At 43.0% G+C, this 22522-nt stretch overlaps 1 pseudogene; it reads right to left on the bottom strand.

The window, feature by feature from the left end:
* Positions 1-104: 104 nt before the first annotated feature.
* Positions 105-6790, bottom strand: LOC147258454 (uncharacterized; annotated as a pseudogene).
* Positions 6791-22522: the final 15732 nt, after the last annotated feature.

Raw genomic sequence — 22522 nt, 5'->3', positions numbered from 1 at the left:
ACAATTTCTATAGAACAGTTTAATTGGGCAGTTTTTATCATATAATAATCTAAAAATTAGTGTAAATTCATCATAGGCTTTATCAACATCCTTTTCTTTGTAGATTAGATCCCAGTCATACGCAATGAGATCATTTTTGAATGACTCCATTGTCTCTTCAGTTCTAGTCCGTCTGTAATGTGGACCATTTTTTTGATGCTACAGTGGTGGATTGTGAAAATTGGTAAGTGGTAACTGATATCATTTATTAATACCCCGCTCACAGAGTTGTTCGTTATTACATTTGTGAATATGTTGTCAATTAATGATGCCCCTCGGGCATTAATTCGGGTGGGTCTGCTGATTTTGGGATTTAAGCTGAGACTGTACAGGGTATTGATAAATTCTTCAGTCTTTTTATGTTTGTGTATTTTTAGAAGATCAATGTTGGTGTCACCACAGATATACATTACTTTTTTATTTGTATCAGTGAAATTTACTTCTACCCATTCCTTAAATAAATACATATTTGAGCTCGGTGTTCAATATAGACAGCTCACTCTGATATTTTTAGTTTTTTTCCATTAGGATTTCTATTGTGACACATTCCAACACATTATCCACCACTGTTGTCAATTTTTCTATCACCCTATAGTTTACGTTTTTGTCTACATATGAAGCCACACCACCTCCGCTCTTGTTTTCTCTATTTTTATATGTCTATTCATAGCCGTCCATTTCAAAGTCAGTACCTCTGTCACTATTCAACCAAGTTTCAGAGATAGTAATTATGTTAAAGGGCTGTGAGAAGTGACTCAGATAATATTTGATACTTTGAAAGTTGGCATACATGCTTCGACTGTTGAAGTGTACTATTGATATATTATCTTGAGAATTGATGACCTTGTTGAATTGATCCTCATTGTAGTAATGGTTGTTGTCAATGTTGTGGAAAAAGTTGTTTTCAGGATCAATGTCATTTTCAAAGTCCAGTAGATGGTGATCAGTATATTGGAATGTACGGCTGGTTTCTTCGTGATCTGCAATCTCATGTGTTAAATAACTCTGTCCAAGATGATTATGTATTGTGTTTGATGTCATGTGGTTGTGTTATTAGTTCTTATTTTTTAATGTACAGCCAGTGCTACAAGAGTACCTGGTAAACATTTACTTACTCGTAGGTAGGCGATGTCTCCCCTCTCTCTCGCTGCTCTCAGCTCTGGTAGAAGTTCCTCCCTTTTCCTTCTCACAGCATCAGTGTAGTCCTCATTAATGAATATTTTAGTTCCTTTCAGTGACTTAGAGCGCTGTAGGATGGTAGATCTGTCCTTGAACTTTAGTAGTTTCACGACTATGGGTCTTGGTCAGTCTCCTCCTCCTGGTTTTCCTGTACGATGTACTCTCTCCATCTCGACCTCATGGTGAATTTGAAGCTTCTCAGAGAGGATCTTCTTCACGTTCTCTTCAGTGTCTGCCCAGGTGACTCTCCAATTCCGTCAATGACCAGCTTGTTCCTCCTGGATTGACCCTCTAAGTATTCAATTTTGTCTGTGACTGCCAAAAGGCTGTTGCATACTTTGAACACATCAGACTGTAGTGATTTGCAGCTGTCAGATTGTGTTGACATGCTGGCTTTGATCTCATCCACATCTTTTTGTGTATATTGCAAGCTAGATTTTATATCCTGCAGTTCTTTTGAGAGTGTATCACGTCTGGTGTTTGTTGATTCCACGATGACTTTAACAAATCCTCTGAAATTTTCCTGTTGTTGTTTTATCAATGCCGTGAACATTTCTTTTTGTTGTTGTAGTTGCTCGTTCACGTGAGCTAATGATACATACTCATCTTCGGTCTTCGCCTCCATCTTGTTCGACCCTTTCGATGGCATCGTTGTGGCCTGGCCTGGGGCTAGCTGCTGCTATTTGCCTCTCTCTGCTGGCTAGCTGCCTCTTGCTGCTGGTTAGCTGCCATTAGCTGCCGCCTGCTGCTGGCTAGCTGCCGCCCGCTGCTGGCTAGCTGCCGCCCGCTGCTGGCTAGCTGCTCCCAGGCCTGCTAGCTCCGCCTGCTGCTGGTGTCTGCTTCTGGGTTGGCTAGGTAGCTGGCTGCAGCCCGCTGCTGGTGTCTGCTCTTGGGTTGGCCTGGTGGCAGCCGCCCGCTGCTGATGGCTGCTTGTGGGTTGGCCTGGGGCTAGCTGCCTCTCGCTGCTGGCTCAGCACGCAAACGGAAAGGCTCCTTCGACTTGCCCCTCTGTCAAGAAAGAACAGAATGGTGTTTTATAGGTAAAGTATGAAACAATGATAAGGTGTAATGCATAAGGTGTTCACTGTGGTATAAAAACATAGTGCTTCAGGGTCACCATGTGCTTTTCTCCAACCGTCTATGCTGCTAATGGGATGATGTCAGAAAATTCAATTGGTTCAATGGCAAGGCAAGGCAAGGCAATTTTATTTGTATAGCCCATTTTCACAAACAGTTTGTCTCAAAGGGCTTCACATGGCATCATAACAACATCCTCTGCCCTTAGACCCTCACATCGACTGAGGAAAAACTCCATAGAAAACCCTTTTAACAGGGAAACATCTGAGAAACCTCAGGGTGAGCAACAGAGGAGGGATCCCTCACCCACAATAGACAGACATGCAGTAGATGTAACAGAGAAGAAAACAGTTTACAATACAAAATGTGGAAAACATGGAAATGTTAATAACAGTTGAAGAAGGAAGCTTCTGGAAGGGGAGGCAGGGAGAGCAAGCCAGCTTGATGTGGGACTGCATGGCAGACTAGTTCATGGAAGGGGAGCGCAGGCCGGTGTAATAGTAGGGGATAAAGGGGTGGGGGGGTGGGGGGGCGATGCAGGCGGCGGTTGGAGCTCTGGTGGATCTGTGGAAACACAGAGAGACTGCGAGACACCAAGGCCAAACTACAAAGTGCAACAAGTAATGGTAATGACAGTTCCAAAATGTGCGGGGAGGAGAGAGGAGGAGGGGAGAGGAGGGGAAAGGAGAGGAGAGGAGAGGAGAGGGCTCCATGTAACCTGATGTGTCCCCCAGCAGTCTAAGCCTATAGCAGCATAGCTATCAATGGTTCAGAGCTACCTGAACCAGTCCTAACTGAAAGCTCTGTCATAAAGGAAAGTCTTAAGCCTGGACTTAAAAGTAGTCAGAGTGTCTGCCTCTCTGACCCATGGAGGGAGCTGGTTCCACAGTGAAGGAGCCCGGTAACTGAAGGCTCTACCTCCCAGTCTGTTTTTAGAGATACTGGGAATCAGTGAAAGACCTGCATTCTGGGAGTGGAGTGCTCTGGTAGGACAGTAGGGACTAATGAGTTCTTTCAAATAGGATGACGTTATGCAATGACGTTACCATTTCTTGAGTTTTCAAGCACAAAGCTTCCATGTTCAACATACCATACATGCATACATTTCACAATGAAGCCAATTTTCTCACCTGCAACAGCAATTTGAGTTAATTCTACAAAATCTGGCAGACCACTTGTCGAACCATGAGTCAAAATCATACCACTGGAGTAAGTAGTGCCACTGTAGCACACTGTATCTGTCATCTGAACAATTGATTCACCAGGAAATTTGGATTGCAGTGCTTCCATGATGTCTTCTCTCAGCACACTCACATCTAAAGTGGACAGTTTTGCTGCAAAGAAGGTTGGACAATTTTATTGCCATGAAATGCAATCATTAATTGATGCTTCACAGCAAGAGATGAAAAAATGTTGTGAAAGATGTGAGTGTGCCTAATCACACGCTTAAAAAAGCTGTTTTGGCTTCAAAACGCATGGTCCACAAGAACACAAGTGGGAGCAAAAGCCTTTATTTGCTGAGTATAGTGTTCTAGGAAATGATGCTTTGGAATTAGCCTTTGTTGCACTGCCAGAAACCTGTGCCTATGATCTGAAATCTTGCTGTCAAGAAAACAGAGAGTCAGGTCTATATGGACAGGAGAAAGGACGAGCTCAACTATTTCCTTCAGGTTCAAAAGAATTTTGCCATTTTTGTTCATTTTCTGGAATTCTCTCTCCAATGATTAGGGGAAGGAGGCAAAGTAAAGCCCAATTCTCGTGTGCATTTCCACCAATAGTTTTTCTTGAGGCAAATGTTTGTGGAACTGGTTGTGGTGCATTTGTTTTATCTGTTTATTTGTATGGAAAGTCTTTAACTAATGCATTCAATTAATCAAGTGTGAAATATTTGTCTTTAATCAATGTATTTAGACAGAGGGCCATCTCTAAAGGCACAATACTTTCAAAAAGGTCATGCATCAGATCAGGTGGATAGCCACACAAATCATTGAAATGTCTCAATTTTTCAGTTAACAGACACTGCCCCTTTACCCCATAACAGTGAGACTGACTTGCATCCTCCTGTACCATCTGTAAGTGTAGCCTGTGCTCCTCTACAGTTCTAGGGCAAAACGCTCTAGTTCGGACTTCACTCACTTGAAACTCTGATCTTTCCTAAGACAGAATCTGCAGACATGAGTACCTGAAAAGCTCTCCACAAACCCTCCAATAGAGTGGGCACCCAGGTTATCGGCAACGACAGAAAAAACTGTACCTTTGACCTGTTTGCCTCAAGAGCGAATGCAAAGTCCCTCCTCTTCTCGGCTGACAAGATCTCTCAGCAGTGGTTGTAACACTGCTCTATAGCCATAATGTTTTATGTCCTCAGCCTTGCAGAGAATACCCAGGTAAATGGATGTAAGTGAGGATCTGAGCAAAGGAGGGACGTTAAAACCCAATGTACTACTGTTATTTTAGTTTTTTCTTAGATGTACCAAGGGGATTGCATATTTCAAAATCATCCACATGAAGAATTACTGAAATTGCAAGATCTTTTTCTGACAACAATGTTTTGTTTTCAAAATTTGTACCATCACAATATGATTTATATTGAGCTTCACTGATGTCTGTTTCTTCTGCTGGTTTCTGTGTGAACAGATCCTGGATTTCTTTTCTCAAATATCTTACTTTAGGACTTCGGAAAAGGCACATACTGGAAACTACTTTCCTCTCTGGCACTGAGATAATGCTCTACAGGTTCCACCATAGAAAAAGCTACTTGAAATATTGGTTTCTCTTGTAGGATGTTGAGAGTGGGCCACCACTCCTCGTAGCTACTGTAACTGCGTTGCGCTCACATACTGTAGGCCTGCCACAATCTCTGATATAATCACATCATTAAGTTCACAATTATGTTTCTTTAGGCAAGACCCTAAAATTTCTTTTAGAAGAGGGCCTGAAGCTGATGAGGAAATGAAGTGCAGCTCTTCCACGAACTTGTTAATACATCTCTGTGGAACCATGTATATGCTTTCCAACTTCAGCAGCAACTGAGCTAAATTTTTCTCAATTATGTTTGGCAAATCTGTTATTTCTTCGAGACAATCACAAACCGCTTCGTTATCTTCTTCACCAGGATCATCTCCTACATGTAAAGGGTTCACATACCTCTGCAAAAGCTCAGGCCTGGAGTCATCCAAAGTATGAGGAATGTGTTTCCAGCTCCTGTGAGAAGCAAATGTTCCATAAATGTTAGTTTTGAAAGGGCAATTTTCAAAAACACAATGGACAGTCTCTTGTTTTTGTAAATGACGGGCAATGTGCTCAAAATACTCTCTTTCTGTGGAAATGGTGTTTAAAGAGCAACATGGGCATGTAAAAGACAGCACCTCTGACTGTCTCACTGATAAACGGCTTGAATGGCTTCTTGAGAGACGGGTTTGCAGACTGCTCCATGTTTTAAACATGCAATGGCACTCCCAATGGAGGCATGGAAAGTATCCTTCACGACCATGCCTTAATCTAAAATGTTTTACCTTGCCTTTAGACCTCTTGCACATGTTTGTCATGGTTTTCTCTTATTCTTTGTTGAAAATAGCCTGTGTACTTCCCTTGTGCTGCATTTCCTCCTGCTTGACCATACAGAAGCGACACACTTGGCTCACGGTGAAGCTTTCAAAGAACCCTCCCAAAGAATGGGCAGCCAGATTGCCTGCTGAAATGAACGACACTGTGCCCTTAACAGTGGCGCCCAAGTGTTCAAAAATTATGCCTTGTTGCTCAAGAGCAACAAGGTCCTGAACAAGAGGGGAGAGAATGTCACAATAACCATGGTCTTTGATACTGCTGGCCTTGAAAAGCAGAGCAAGTTGAATGGGATTATTTATTTATTTATTTACAGGCTCATAGCCCACACATGATCACAAACAGTGAACAGTATAAGAAGAGAGAGAAAAAAAAAGATTAAAGGAAATAGTCATTTAAAAAAAAGAGGCAGATATGCCAGTGTTCCCAGATTTTGGAGGTGAAGCTGACAGAGCTGCGTCCTGGGTCTGTCATCAGGGCAATAATGTTGTTAGGAGAACGGTCTAGCTGTCTCATAAGACGATACGCAAGGTTCCTCAGCAGGGCCATGAAGGTTGTGAGGCCCAGATTGCCAAAGAGTTCATTTGCTCGAGTGCTCCTTGGTTCTTCTAGAAGTATTCGTAAGCAGTCATTATACGCAACTTTAAGCTTGCATAGGCTCACCTTTTTGAAGTTGACCCACAGTGGAATGAAGACAGGAGCGATATTTAGGGTGTAAATTGCCTAGTACCCAGTAGATGGCAGTTACCTTGTGCTTTTTTCTGGAGGTTCCTAAGGACTTTGCCACCTCAAAATCATCAATATACAGGTAAAGAGCGATCCTGAATTCTTCCTCATTCAAGAAAGCATTGTCTTTGAAGCAGGAATCATCTCTGTAAGAATTGTATTCCTCAGGCAAAGTCGCCTCGTGTGACATGGTCTTTGGGGTCATGGGGGACGGCCAGGGGGCCGCAGAGACCACAGAGAGTCAGGGGGGCGGCCGGGAGGCACTGAGCACCCGAGGGGAGGCCCAAGGTGCCGTGACGAGCAGCAGGAGCAAGAGAGGCGTCCGCCTGGACCCTCGCGGCAGGAGCAACAGAGGCGTCTGCCGGGACCCCCGACGTCAAGACAGGAGTGGCGAGTGAGGCAGTTGTGTAGTTTGGGTGAGGGCTGTATCTGACGGCCTAGGAGCAGGAAGGCAGCCAGCCTCTCTTTTGCCCTTAGGCTGGGAGCTCTTTGGTCTCCCAGATGGGGGCCAAGCGGACCCGAGGGCTCGCTGCCCCTGAGCGGAGGACTCTCCAGGCCAGCCGGGTGCCCGAAAAGTCCTCCGCTCATGGTGACTGTCTTCCTCATTACGTTTTGCCAGATAGGCAAAGTACTCAAAGAGATTCATCATGCGACGGGGGGAACTTGTCCGCTGGGTCTTCATAGCTTGGTCCATTCTGTTACGTGTAGGAGGGGGGAGGAAAGTAGACCCAAGGCGCAGACAATTAGGATGGTGCATAAAAGGTTTAATTGAAGACGGTGCGACTTGACTCATGACGGGGAGGCTTGGCGACTTGACTCGTAACGGGAGGCTTGGCGACTTGACTCGTGACGGGGAGGCTTGGCGACTTGAGTCGTGACGGGGAGGCTTGGCGACTTGACTCGTGACGGGGAGGCTGACGACTTGACTTGGGATGGGAGACTGACGACTTGAGTTGGGACGGAAGACTGACGACGTGACTGGAGACTGGTGACTTGAGACTCATGAAATAGGGTTAGTGCTATCTCGAACAAAGACACGCAACTCACGACAAACTAGCGCAATGGACCAAGAACGAACAGGGGAAAACACGGGTTAAATACATGAGGGGAAACGAGACACAGGTGGTGCAATCACCCAGGTGAGACACACAAGGTAATCATAGGAGGGAGGACAGGAAGACAGGACATGACTACAAAATAAAACAGGAAGCACGAGACAGGGATCATGACACTCCATATCTTTCGGCTCAGCAAATTCACAGTCAGCGTCATCGTCTCCAGGGTCACTCTGGAGCTGAACACTTACATTAGTTGGAAGTTCTTCAACTACATTTTCTGAAATAATTTCAGGTTTGAAAGCCCTCTCATTGTGCATCTGATGCTCTTTGCTTCTGTGTGCATTGAAGGTAGAATACACATTACTGTGAAAGTGATATTCCAGATATGGACAAGCAACCATTTGCCTCAACTTAAGATGTCGTCGCAAATGGGCAAATACTCTTCTGAGTAAAGCTCCACAAAGTTGCACAACTGACAGTGAAATCCAGTTTACCTGACTTTGACTGAATCCTTTTGAGTGTGCCATGTTGATAGGTGTACTTGGAGTGCATTAAAAGATTTAAATGTGCACATGCAGTCCTTATGCAGGCATGGGAGTGGAAATGTCCGAGTGTGGCAACCATGTTTTCAGCGGCAATGTTAATGCAAGTAGCCCCTCTTTTTCGTAACAAAATTGCAGTACTTACAGGTCCACAGCATTGCATAACACTGTCCTGCTTGACCTGAAAAGATAAGAACATTTCAGGATTAAGCACCTGTGAGAAAAAAATAAGCAAAAAAAACAAAACAAACAAGAATATGAAAGGGGGGTTAAGAACAACTTGAGGGATTTGATTACCTGGTTAAGATTTAGTTTTAGTGACACTACAAAAGTAATGTCAAAGTAAACAAGTACCCTTCTTGTTTTAGGTACATATTTTTAATCAATACGTGCAATGGATTTTTCAATAGCCCCCCAAAAATCTGCAATGAATTATTGATAGGTTCCAAATTACAATGTATAGTGTGTATATGTGTGTGTGTGTGTGTGTGTGTGTGTGTGTGTGTGTGTGTGTGTGTGTGTGTGTGTGCACGCGCGCGCCATGGCCACTGGTCTCCCGGTGTTAAGGCTCTTCAGCAGCTGTGGCACGTGGTGGCGGTGGCCCTCCACCTGATTTGCGGGCCTCTGCCGTCTTTCTGTTGGCTGAATAGATTTCTCCAGTAATCAACTAAACTGGATACAGCTACCACACGTACAAATGGCCATTGAATGATCCGTATCTAACTTTGTTTGATATGTCAAATAAGATTATACCAGAAGTGAGTAAAGTATGTTGAGCATTTTTTTTTTTTTTTAGCTTTGGCTGCCATACCCATAGGAAAAATGTGTTGCTCATCTGTTGTTCAATCTCATCTCGTGAGATCAATTTGAGCTTGTCATATTCACATCATTCTTTGATAATTTGTTTCTGAATTAGATCTCCTAAGGGTCCCTTAGGAGCAAGAGATATGCTAAAAAGAGACAAGACATCAGTAAGACAAAGGAGGTTGAGTTGAGAAAATCATTTGAGCAACATTTGAGAAGTGGGATAAACAGATAAGATCTCATAATTGTATACCCCTGATCTCAATTATGTCTTGGTTATTTGAAGGAGCATTGAAGAGAATAACATGAGATGAATCTGAGACTTTTATGAGACAAATCTGAGACCTATGAGCCTTAAAAGAGATCTTATCATTGTGTGTCCAATGTTTCCTCCATGTCTGGATTATATCTCTTAAATGTGTTACTGAAGCGACATATGAGAATAATATCTGAGCCATATTTGAGAAATATGAGAACAAATTGAGAATGCAATTATGATTAATTATCTTTAGTAATTAGTAATTTAGTTTAGAAATAATGGCAAAAACAGTACTCAATATTGACAAGATGAACACTTTATTTGAGTAACACCATACCTACATTAACAAAGTGACCAGCACTGGTACGTGGAACAACTTGGGTTTGGCTCAAACATATGAAACCATGTGAAAAGGACCTGAGAACCTATTACTAGTAGGTAGTATTCACATACTACCAAACCTCAGTGTCAACATGGCAGGTACTGGTCCATGAAAATGAATAAGAATTTTAAAATAAAACAAACAAAAAAAGGGTGAGAAATAGAGAAAGCAGCCACATAGGGCAGGCTGTATCAGTGGCCTTCTCCTTGGAACCTGCTCTGGCCCTACATTTGTTGACAAAGGCTTTTTTGAGCTTGGCCTCCTCGATTTGTTCCCAACCAGGGAGAGTTGCACATCGACGGACATAAGCTGAAAGAGAAGAGCAATAAAATCTGTCATGAGTAATTTGACAAAAAGACTTACCATATAGACCATACACAACTGCAGTTAAGGTTAAAAAGAAATAATTTCATTTCGAAGAATTGCAAATCAGCAAGTACGATTTTTGGGACAATCATAAATATAAAGGTAAAACAACAGTCTGTTATCCTTAAAGGTGCTGTACGTGATAATGGATAAAACTTCATTTCTGGTATTAAACTTCTATTCCGAAAGTTCAGTCAGACAACTCTGAAATAAGAAAAAAAAATGAGTGTTAGCACTGCAAGCTGAAGTACAGGTTAGGTATCCTTGAGCATGGATGCAGCAGGTTTGGCGTCAGGCTGTCTCAGTTATTCATTCCCTGAATGATCTTCTTTGCAAGGCATTACAGGGGATGAAGCAGACCCCTTCAGGGGATCATAGAGACAGAGCCCACAGGTGGATGCTGGGGGGGTGGTGGGTTTGCAAAACCTCACTGGCAGCAGCAGCAGCGAGCTGAATGCAGAAGCAGCAGGAACAGCATGTATGCAGAAGCAGCAGCAAGGGCAGCAGAGCAGAAAAGCAGCGGCAGCAGAATAGCCAGGGGATGAGCAGGTAAACTGGGGGGTTTAAGTAGCCCGTCCTATTTGGATCAGGAGGGCATGTGACTGATCAGCTGATCACGATGAGCACAGCTTGAGTTGTCTGCCTGAACTAGCTCTGCAGGCTTCGCATCATTAATCATTGCTACACTGTCCTGATTGGATATATCGTTATTCCCACTATCCTGGCCTAAAAATGCACAGAGCCTAATTTTGAAAAAAATTACTTAGGATTCTGTCAACTTTTTTACAGTCAAGGACCCGCTTTCCTTCCTTTCCCGAGGAGTTGTTGCGGAGGCGACCAAAGGGCACTGCCTTTTGACACTCCTCAACAGAAAAGAAATGATCAAAAAGTGCATGACACAGATGCATACAATTGGGTTTTGATGCGTGATTCATGGCAGCAAGGCGGAACGATGAAATGAACATGCCGCTCCCAGGAAAGAGCTCCTGCTGGCCTGATGGTGAAAATGAGCTGTCACGATGTCTGTCTCCAATGAGGTCGCAAAGAGTCTGAAGCTTTCTGACCTGGCCTGGATCTGAAAGGGAGAAATAGTACAAACAATACAGGAGTGAGAAAATACCAAGCTACTCTTTAAAATGGTAAAACAGCTTTACTGGCTGGACAGGTCATTTTTGAACATAATAAAAACATGCCTAGATGACCTTGCATAGGCTACAACACCACAAGAAAAAAAATAATGAGAGAGAGAGAGTGCTTAAATTCTATTTGGGCACAACAATTTAGACTGGTATTTTTAAACATGATTTAGATCATAATGTTATGATTATTACATTCCCATTACAATATATGATCCTATTATTATTACATACATAACCAAAACTATTACCTCAATACTTACTGTTCAGAGAGAGAGAGAGAGAGACTTTGGAATATGTCGGTGGGAGGTATATAGAATGAACACTTGAAGTCATCAATAAAATCAAGGCTTGACAAAAAATTAATAATGAAAAAAATTATTGTCACAAGAAAACATTTTTTGTCAAGCCATGATTTTATTAACTACAACTGACATCATGTGTTCATTCTATACATTTATCTTCCAATGATGTATACCTGGGTATTCCCCTTTTCCACAGTTGATGGTTATTGCACTTATGGGACCAATAGATGCATATACAGTAGCTTATTCGTGTGGTGTCATGTCTTTCTACATGGTCTGAGGAACGCCTATGTGAGGCCAAACATGTAGGCATGTTTAAATATGCCCCAAGACTAAGTAGCCCACCATTAACAAGTATATCCCCTAAAAAGGCTTTACTTGGGTAGAAGATGAAACACAAACTCAAAACTATTACTGCTGCACTTAATTTTTTTCTATTAAAATATTCATATTGAGGAAGAATTGAAAATGGATTTTACTTAATCATACTAGTTCGGATTAATTTGATCGCCTTATCATTCAAATGTCACAATAATAATCAATATAATGAATTCATGTGCTGTTAAATTATGTTCATACTATAATTTCACATATTAAGTGTTATTTCTAATTTGCTTACAATGTCAAGGATTATGTGCAATAAATAATCTTAGTTTATAAACCATCCCATACCGTTTATACCGTCTGTTTAACGCCACTTTCTAGGACAGTTCAAACAGTATTTTATGTATTAAAGGCCCAACCACTAATATAGGTACACAAAACAATTACATGATGAATGAATTAGCAGAAATTACTTGCCTATTCTCAAGATGACTTCATCGATCCTTCTCTTTTCATGTAGGGTTCTTTCAAACGCCCCCTTACAATCCTCACATGGTGCCCATGCATTTTCTGGTGGGCCAGCTGCATGGCCTCCACCAGGCGATGGACCAGAGGTGTTGAGGCTGTATGGTGATGGGCCAGAGTTGTTGAGGCTGTATGGTGATGGGCCAGCTGCATGGCCTCTGTAGGGTGATGGATCAATGGTCTCCCTTTGGTAGAGCTATCATAAAATCACATGGAACCAAATATGACATTTCTGGAAACACAAATTGCCCAGAACAGATATGACAAATACTGTAACTACAAAGAACTGACTGAAATGACCAGCATAGACATAAAAGAAGGGTAGGCGCTGCCTTGACAACTGGGGTTGTCTACTATTTTTATGTATATGATGGCTAATACCAATAATGAAAATAAATGTACTATGTCCAAAATCTGCCATATTTATAATCATTTTATACTTTAAAAACATAAAACATTTCAATAGTGGAAATAGCTGATCAACAAACTCACAATATGTTGTGGCATGTGAGCTTGTAAAGTGGCTATTTCCATTCTTTGTTGAAAGATGTCTAAATCTATAAACATTTTTCAACAAATTAATTTAATTTAATTTTTTTAATGTAAACAATTCTGACCATTATGCAAAAGTAATGACGACTGTTATTAAGAACAAGCCCAGACATAATGAGTATCCTAAGGACTTTACTGAAAATGAAAAAAGGATAAATAATATGGAAGAAGTAGTAAACAAATTCAATAATTTCTTTGCAAAGGTTGGACCAAACCTCACAGCAGAAATACCTGATACAATACCAGCAAACACAGCTGAGAAACTTATAGACTCAAATCCCAGTTCAATATTTTTAAAAGCCATTGAAGAGGATGAAATTACTGACATTGTCAACAAATTTAAAAATAAAACTTCGACGAACTTTGATGAAATCGACATGAAGATAGTGAAAAGAGTAATTGGGGGGATATCTAAACCGCTCACACACATCTGCAACTTATTCAAAAAGGGTTAAGTTCCAAATAGAATGAAAATAGCAAAAATCATACCTATGTTTAAAGATGGTGATAAATCCCACTTCACAACCCACACCCTAACTTTTGGATAGAAATCTGCTCCAACACATGTAGAATGATTCGCAGTGGTAACCTACAATTAATAAATGACAAGGTTCTCCACAGAACACACTACACAGGACAAAGGATGTTCCAGATGGGCCTCACACAAACAAACATTTGTCCATATTGTGCGACTGGCTCACCAGACTGCTATCTGCATGCTATATGGCTTTGTACACCTGTTAACAATTTTTGGCAGAGGGTTTGTAAAGACCTATCACGGTGGTCAGGGTACCCCATCCCCACCTCTCCCTCACTTTGTCTGCTAGGTGACCTCACTAATGTTAATATGGAAGTAAACAAATCCTGCATGCTTCTCACTGCTCTAAGCATCGCAAAGAAGGCCATCCTGATGAATTGGAAATCAAAGAACAACCTAAGCATTACTCAATATAGAAACCTTTTATTAGACCACATTTCCATGGAGAGAATGTCTGCTTGGGAGGAAAGTCGATCGTCAGAGTTCGAACAAATCTGGTCCCCGATAATTAAATCCATCACATAGTTTTGATTAGGGGGGGCTGGGCTTCGTGGCTCTGGCCCCGGGGCGGGTGGCTATGGACGCTGGCTGCCTTGGGTGTCCGGTGGCTCGCTGGGCTGGTGGGCCTGGGGTTACTGCCTTCTGGGGCGGTTTTGGGTCTCGCCTGTTGAGGGACGACGTGGGGGGCGCGGGGGCGGCTTCCCCTATCATTGCGGCACCCTATGGGATTGGGGGTTGGGGGTCCTTGGGCTGGGTCGGGGCCTCCACCCGGCATGGGGGGGTCGGGGGCCCTGTGCGCTGCTGCCGGGGATTCGCGCCGGTCCCCCAGTGGGGTCCTGCGCTGGGGGGCTGTGGTCGCCCGGTCCCCGGGCCCCGGCGGGGCGTGCTGGGGCCTGCCGTGGTGGCTGGGGCATATTTGCCCCCGGACGATGGGAGGAGGGTGGGGAAGGAAGGTTAGGTGGGGTTAGAGAGGGAGGGTGGTCAGGGGGAGGGGGGTCAGGAGGGAGGGAGGGAGGTAAGGGCTGGAGAGTGAGGTAGAGGTGGACTGCTTGGCGCCTAGAACTTGCTGACCTGGGGCCCTGCCGCTCCCCCGGGGGGGTCGCACCCACATTTGGGAGGGGTTTGCTAGCCTCGGCCCACCCTCGGGCGGGCTGGGCCCTGGCGCGGTGTCCTGGACTGCCACCACTCTGGACAAAGGGAGGATGCTAGGGGATGTCTGAGGATGGGGGCTGACCTCCTTGATGCTGATCGAACTGGGGGCCCTGACCACGGGCTGCTGGCTGGGGGTTCCGCTGTGCACTGGGGGCCTGGGCCTTCCTTACCCTCTGACTGCACGGTGGTGGGCCCTCTGCCCGGATCTCCGGACAGTGCCCCTTGGTGCTCCAATCTGACCTCTGGACCAGGGAGGCCAGACTCCCTGTCGGCTGGTTGCAGTGGTGACTGGGTGGTCAGTGGTGACTGGGTGGTCAGCGGGGCCAGTCTGGAAGCTGACCCCCTGCAGGTCTGGCCCATTCCTCAGCCCCTCTCATTGCCTCTCTGTCCCATCACATCACATCTTATGTATCACTAGGCCTTGAGGGGCTGGACCCCCCAATTTTAATCACATCGTAGACATTTAGGGCTTGGGGGAGTGCATGAGGATGTACTGGGAGACTCTGCCGTCTGCAACCGGCGGGGCTCCCATGCCCTGGGTGCCTCCGCCAATTTTAACCACATTCTAGTCATCCACATCATCACATCTACATTCCCATGCACAACACGCACCTTGCACCATGTTGGGATGGGGGGGCAGCTGGGGCAGGGAGTGGGTCCAGTGCTGCCTCCTTTGCTAACTGCACCATTGCGGGCCTGGGGGCCTGGCCGGGGCTCTTCGGGGGGGGGGGGGGGGGTCCTCTTCCCGGCATGGTGGTTGGGCTGGGGTTGGTCACGGGCCCTGCTGCTGTACGGTGGATCGCTCGCTGGCGGTTTCACTAAGTCTGAGGTGCCCTGGACTGTATCAGCATCTATGGTGTTCTCAGCCCCTGTATGGAGGAAGATGAGAGTATGATTGTTATGATGAGAACAGGGGATTAGTAGAAGGGATGGGGATCGAGGGTTGGGGGGGGGGGATAGCTCTGTTCGGGGGCGGTGGGCCTGGTCGTTGTGGTGGGTTGTGGCTGCCCCGCCTGGGTGTGGGGTGTGGGTGGGTGTCGGCCTCGCCGCTGGCGGACCCCTTGGGGGGCTCTGGTCGGGTCTCAGGCTGGGGGGCCCTGTGCCCCTGGGCTCTGCTCATGCTGTGGGGGGGGAGTGCCCGGCGGGACCGGGGTCATCTCTGCCCCGTCTCTCTGTGGGTTGCTTCCGGATGGGGGTTGCTGCTCCTATGCTTTCCTATGGGTCCTGGCATGGGTTGGGCCTGTGGCTGTTTCCTGGGGGAGGGGTGGCCTGGGGCTCCCCGTGTCCTGGGGATTTCGGAGTGCTCTGGTGACCTGGTCCTGACCTACCTGCCATCCTGGACTGGGGGTGCGATGTCCTGGCCCCCCACATCAGCTACAGCCAGCTACGCACAGCATCCAAGATAAACCGTAGCACATACACATACACGTACACACGCGTATACACACATACACGCATGGAGCGCACAGCTGACCCATAAACACACACTCAGACATTTATCTTAAAATTATATTAAACCAAATGGTAAGCCTGCACCGGGAATTCTGCAACCATTGTTTTTTGTTTTTGTTTTTTCTTTCTTTTTCTTTTGTTGTTGTTACTTTTTCTTTGTTTGTTTATATGTTTTTTGTTTGTTTTTTGTCTTTGTTTGTTTTAGTGTTTTTGTTGTTGTTGTTGTTTTTTGCTGTTGCTGTTGTTGTTTTTTTTGTCTCCCCACTCCCCCTTGTCTTCCCTATCCTGTCCCTGTTCTCTCTTCCTGTCCACTCCTGAGCCTCAGTCCGGTAGCTTCATCAATGAACCAACACCATTCCTAATAAAGTTAAACATAAATGGCAATAGGAGGAGTTTATCAGACTCCTCCTATGCAGAATAAAACTGCTTCAGTACAACAAGGCACCAGGAACACTGATGCTGCTTGCCTCAGCTACTGAACAGGACAGGTAAAAAAAAAAAAAAAAAAAAAAAGTAATGACAAAAATAATCGCAAATAATTTTCATCAGGGCCCACGAGTCACATACTATTTACTCAAATAATAGGCTCTGTGCACAGCTCCACTACTTCCTGAACTTAAACAAGCTCCTTTATTGACTGTCTTACATTATTGGACAAACTGATTAATCCAGGTGTGTCTGACCATTGTGACTACTCAGACACACCTGGATTAATCAATTTGTCCAATAATGTGAGACAGGAAATGAAAGAGCAGCCTTAAATTCAGGAAGTAGTGGAACTGTGCACAGAGCCTATTCTATGATCACAGATTGGAAAACCAAGTTATCTTAATGCTGTTTTTTTGGTTTTGAACTTTGCCAGATCTGATCGGATAATGATTAAAAGTTCTGAACACATGGGCCCAAGGGATTATGTAATAATTATGACAAACCTACCCATAGGGTGGTGGGCCAGCTGTGTTGCAGTCTGTTGCATGACCCCCATCAGCTGATGGATTCAGCGATGGGATTTTCTCGCCATGCTCAGACAGTGGGCTCCTATCTATTATAATGGTGTCAGACCCTGATGTTGAGTCTGATGGCTCATCATCTTTTAACATATTTAAAAAGGACTCCTGTGGAGTTGGGTGGTCTTTTGGTGGGTGGCCTTTTGTTGGCTTAGCCTGATCTGATGAAATATATTCAACAGTGGCCTTGTAAAATTTACCATCTGACCACTTCGCTAAAACAGGATATCCTGAGAGAGAGCGAGACAGAGAGAGAGAGAGAGAGAGAATATTAATATTCTATTGGTATTTGGGCAAAACAATTTAGACTAGTATTTTTAGAATTGATTTGGACCTTAATGTTAGGATTATTACACCCCGACCCCCCCAACCCCTCCCTGTACGTAACAGAAATTATTACCTCAATACTTACCAGATTGCTCATTTGGGGGAGGGGAGCTCTGCAGGTCCCTCATTTTCTGCGTGGGAACCCGTACCCTCTTTTTTGCCGGCATTTTTTTTTCCCATCCTGTTAATGAAAAAATTAATTCTGTATCATTACATATAATATAAATAGACACTATTTTAACCTAATTCGCTTCATATTTTTGAGGCAAGAATTGGATCAAAATGAGCAAAAGTCAAATCAATTAATTTTCCTAATTGATTGTTAGTTTCATAACCTGTAAAAATTTTGTGCCAGTGACCCCCATAAAAGTGGGCATTTATTGAAAATGTTAGCATTTGGTCATGGTTGCTCCAACTTTGGCTCTCACCCTTCACCTAAGCCGCACATCTTAATATCCATTAATAATTGGACATAGTTATCATTAAACACTCTCCATTAAGTTAGCAAACCATTACCTTAAGATGACATTAACAAACCAATGATAAGGCAGTATCAGCATTAATCAGATGGCTTCTGAAATTAATCATGTTTCTGTGTTTCATGTTTGGAAGCATTTTCCTAGTTGGGCAGGGCGATAAATCAATTTTATTAGTTAATTCGAATTTGTACTTAAGGTCGATTTAAAAAAAATGAAAATCCGGTATCTGTTAATTTATTGTGGCTAGCTGCAGTAAGCAGCTAGCCAAGCATCCCAATTTCACCGGTTTGAATAAAAATAACGTTACAGTTCGGAGTTTCTTTGTTAATTACCTAATCCCCACCTCCCAGCGTACCACTCCGTCAACACAACTGTCAATATTTCACCTGTTGATAATGTCAAAAGAATTTCTTCACAGCATTACGTACCACTTCTTACCTCTCCAAGTTTCGCCGTGGCTGGGGCAAAAAGTGCAGCAGCAGCAGCCAATGGACACCTCTCCCTCTTTTTTTACCCCTAGAAGTGAACGGTCACGTCCCGAATGTTCCCACGTGAGCAACGTTCAGGTTCTTTTTCTTCTTCTTCTTCTTCTTGTTTTACGGTAGTGCACTGCACAACTGCCTCCTTCTGTTCTGGAGGATATTCTGTCTTCCTGGAAAACATCATCATTATCATTGCACGCATGCAAATTTGTGAATTATTATATATTTTATATATTTTTTTCTCTTTCTTTGTTTGTTTGTTCTTTGAAAAATTATACATTCATGTGCCAAATGGGCCCTTGTTCATCAATTCAAAGTTGCAGGTTTTTCTTTGCTGCAAGATGGTGTAACAAATGGTACATGCAATCATATTGTTCTCCTATTGGAAACCGATCTGCCAATACAGTAATTTCCTTGGATCATATATTGGGTAAAGTTGTTTTCCTTGACTTGATATCTATGCCTGGCATTGTTTTTGCAGCTCATTTCCCAAACACACTTGAAAAGTTTTAACCCAATATTGGGTATGTATTGGATGCAACAAAGGGTCATGGTCAGGGGGTGCGGTGGCAAGATGAATTGCCTCTACTATATTATCAGGGTGATTGGAATGATTATCAAAACAGTATGTGCTCTATTATGTGTTACACTCCCCAAGACTTTCTTTTACTGCTCTATACAACAGAGCTTTGCTGTGAATTCTGTCCAAAAAAAAAATAACAGCACAATGTCAACATCTAGAATGTTCACAGATTTAAAAAAGTTTCAAAAAGGTGTCTTTGAGCCCATCACAGCTGTTTGTTTTAATGGGTTACGTTTTGAAAACCAAATTGTAATTAATGAATTATTAAAACATTTTGTAAGTTGAACATTCTACAATTCTACAATTTCATTTAGCAGACGCTTTTGTCCAAAGCGATGTACAACACAAGCAAGAATTTAGACTTAATTAAGGAAAAGCCCATAGGAAGCGCAAAAGTGCTGAACATGATGTATAATAAACCATATATCAATTTATTTGCCTGAATTGATTTATTTTCTCAAATTTTGCCATGAGACAAACTTAGATATGATTGAGGTATTATATTAAATCATACTGAGACGAATTTGAGAGCTTGTGCTACTCTCATTTTTCTTTTTGCTGAAACGCTAGAAAAGAGACAACTGTAAGAGAATATGAGAACTCAAATAGTGAGCAGTGAGAGACAGAACCATGTATATTTCTCACTGAGACATAACAGAGATAGTGCTTCCAAGTAAGGATATGAAATTGAGACATATTTGAAAGCAGCAGAATATGTCTTATTGTTCTCTTAGTTGAGATCAGGAAAAGAGACAGCTGTGACAGAATTTAGAGAACTTGCACAGTGCTCACTGTGAGACTTAATTCTCAGGAGAGGCATTTGAGAACAATGAGAAAAACCACTCTTGTCTCGATTAGTGCTCATTTATATCTAGGAGATGTAAATATGACATAAAGGAGATCTCATCTTCAATTTTGCTTTGCTATGGGTAGTTACGCGTGGTATCGGTGCTCCATTGGTGACGGCTTTTTATTGCCGTCATGCATGCACTTAGCTCAAGCTGAACATACTCAGAGTTGATTGAACTAAAGCAGATAAGCTTTTCCGGGACTGAAAAGTCAGTCTCCCATCTAAGGTTCAACCAACTCAGAATAAACACAGAGTTTGTTGAACCTACTTTCTGGAACGTACCCCGGGTCGAGCAGTATACTCCTTCAATGAATTTACACTCAACTATTCTCCGAGAAAAAGCAAATCCTCCGACAGCGGTGAAGAAAACCTTCCTTTTAACAGGCAAGAATGTCGAGTCGATTCTGGCTCAATGAGAACAGCCATCTGGTTTGACCAGGGGTTGGTGGGGGATCATACTTCACATAAGAAGCTCAGAAGCTCAATCCATGCTCAAACAAAGCATTGTTTTTTTCACAGCAAACACAACGCATGATGACTTGAAAATTCTCAAGTCACAGTGTTTTTCCACTATGGTTGCTAATATATGACAATGAAAATTTTGACAGACGGTACAGTATAAAATAAAGGCTAAGTCACACATTGTAGTTCAGCAATCATGCATGTAGGATGCAAAAGTTGAACTTTCTAGTATTTGACCCATCCCTCCTCCAGTATGACTTCATGTCTGGATAAAAAGTAACAGGCAGCATTAAAATATTTTCAACTTCTAGCATCAAGAAATGTGAAATTCTCACTACCTCAGAAGTACTGAGGTACGACCAAAATTGAACAGCATGACAACTGAACAAATCAAATAATCATGAACTGTCACCATCATAAACACAACATTTTTGTGTGTCTTTATTTAGTTGTCAAATGCATAAGTACACTTGTATGTACCCAAAGGTTTCAGGAAAAAGAGGAGAATGACACAACATACATATGCGAATGATAATGACAAGTAAATAGACATGGAATTTGAGAATATTGGGCAGCAAGGTAACCAGCTGCAGACAGAGGGTGAAAATTAATGTTCCAGTAAGGAACCAGCCACTTCCAAAAGCCCTTCTTTTTTCCATTCGCCACGCTCTGAAATCCTATCAACACTCTCAGATGGACAGAGACTGCATTTTATGCTATTCTTTGTACAAAGGGTGGTTGTGTGCTGCAGTGCTGTGCTCTTGTGTTTTTCTTTTACAAAGGGTAAAGTCTCCAATCATCTTTAAGCAAAATTTGTATCATCTTAGATTCCTGAGGGGAATGAATGAAATAATAATTATATCACCATCTGTTCATTGACTTTTGTCGTGATTGAAATTGTGACTTAGAAGGATTTATCACTAATTTGCCTGGGCTGTGTAAAATCTGATCCATCCATCCATCCATCCATTTTCTACCACTTATCCTGTTAAGTGGTCGAAGGGGGCTGACGATGACATGACATCATGACAATGGGTGAGGTGGGGTACACCCAGAATGGGTAACGTTCATTGCAGGGCCATCAGGGGCAATTAGGGGCTCAGTATCTTGCTCAAGGATACTTTGACATGGTCACTGGTGGAAGTGAGGATGCACTGTATTGACCATGATGCCTACTGACCTCTATAAAGATTTTAAAAAAGACTGATCTACAGCTCCCCTGCTTTTAAGTTCATCAATGAATGCATTCATATCTTTTGGAACAATGAGTCACTTTTAAATCCCTGTTTTGACTTATGGTACATTCAAGAGATCAAGTCAAGTAAATTTCATTTGTATAACACCAAATCACAACAGAAGGTATTTCATGACACTTTAAAAGTGAAGCAGGTCTAGCACCAGTGTTGTTTTTGGCAGGCATTTTAGATTTAGTTTTAGTCTTAGTCTTTTGGACGAAATGCTTCTCAGTTTTAGTACATTTTAGTCATTTCTATCCTTGATAGTTTTAGTCGACGAAAACTCAAAAGGTTTTAGTCAAATATCAAAGATACCTTTAAATAAAATATATGTGTATGTACTTAATAGGCCAATACAGGTATTAGAATGAAGCACACTGAAACTGATCTAACTTTCAAAGGTGAGTTTTTCCCCTCTATTTCTTTCTCTATCTTTCACTTTTATTATTTTGTTGCAGATGCAGACAACACACTGGCACACAATATGAGTATTGTATCACAATAAAATAGGATTAAACAAAAAAAAATAAAAGCACATTTGACTTCCATATGAAGGACCATATGTCCTACATATTGGCTTTAGCTGCTGTTATTGGTTAAAGCATCCACGTGTGTTGCTTACGATAGGGAACGGCAGCAGGTCTGAAGACTACGTGTTTCCCAGTCCCACAAACATGGGTCAAAGCATTTCACTTGCCACCCGTCCAAAAATGGACAGGGGTTTTATTCATAACATGCTAAATTAATAGAAGGGCTGGTTTAAACGAGCCATCATTAGCGGGGCCCCTGGCAGCCCCATCAGTAGTAGTTTTAAGTTTTCTACTCTGAACGGTGGTGCAGTGGTTAGCACTGTGGCCTCACAGTAGGAAAGTTCCAGGTTCGAATCCTGGCTCGGGCACGGGTTCTTTCTGTGTGGAGTTTGCATGTTCTCCCGGTGCCTGCGTGGGTTCTCTCTGGGTACTCAAGGCTTCTTCCCACCATCCAAAGACATGCAATAGGGGAGTAGGCTGATTGAATACTCTAAATTGACTGTATGTATGAATGTGAGTGTGAATGGTTGTTTGTCTCTCTATGTTGGCCCTGTGATGGACTGGCGACCTGTCTAGGGTGTACCCTG

Source organism: Aulostomus chinensis, chromosome 7 (genome assembly GCF_037954235.1).
Source record: "Aulostomus chinensis isolate RoL2024-O1b breed Wild chromosome 7, RoL_Achi_v1.0, whole genome shotgun sequence".
Lineage (NCBI taxonomy): Eukaryota > Metazoa > Chordata > Actinopteri > Syngnathiformes > Aulostomidae > Aulostomus > Aulostomus chinensis.
Note: the sequence above shows the minus strand (reverse complement) of the source record. Positions and strands in the feature narration are given on the sequence as shown.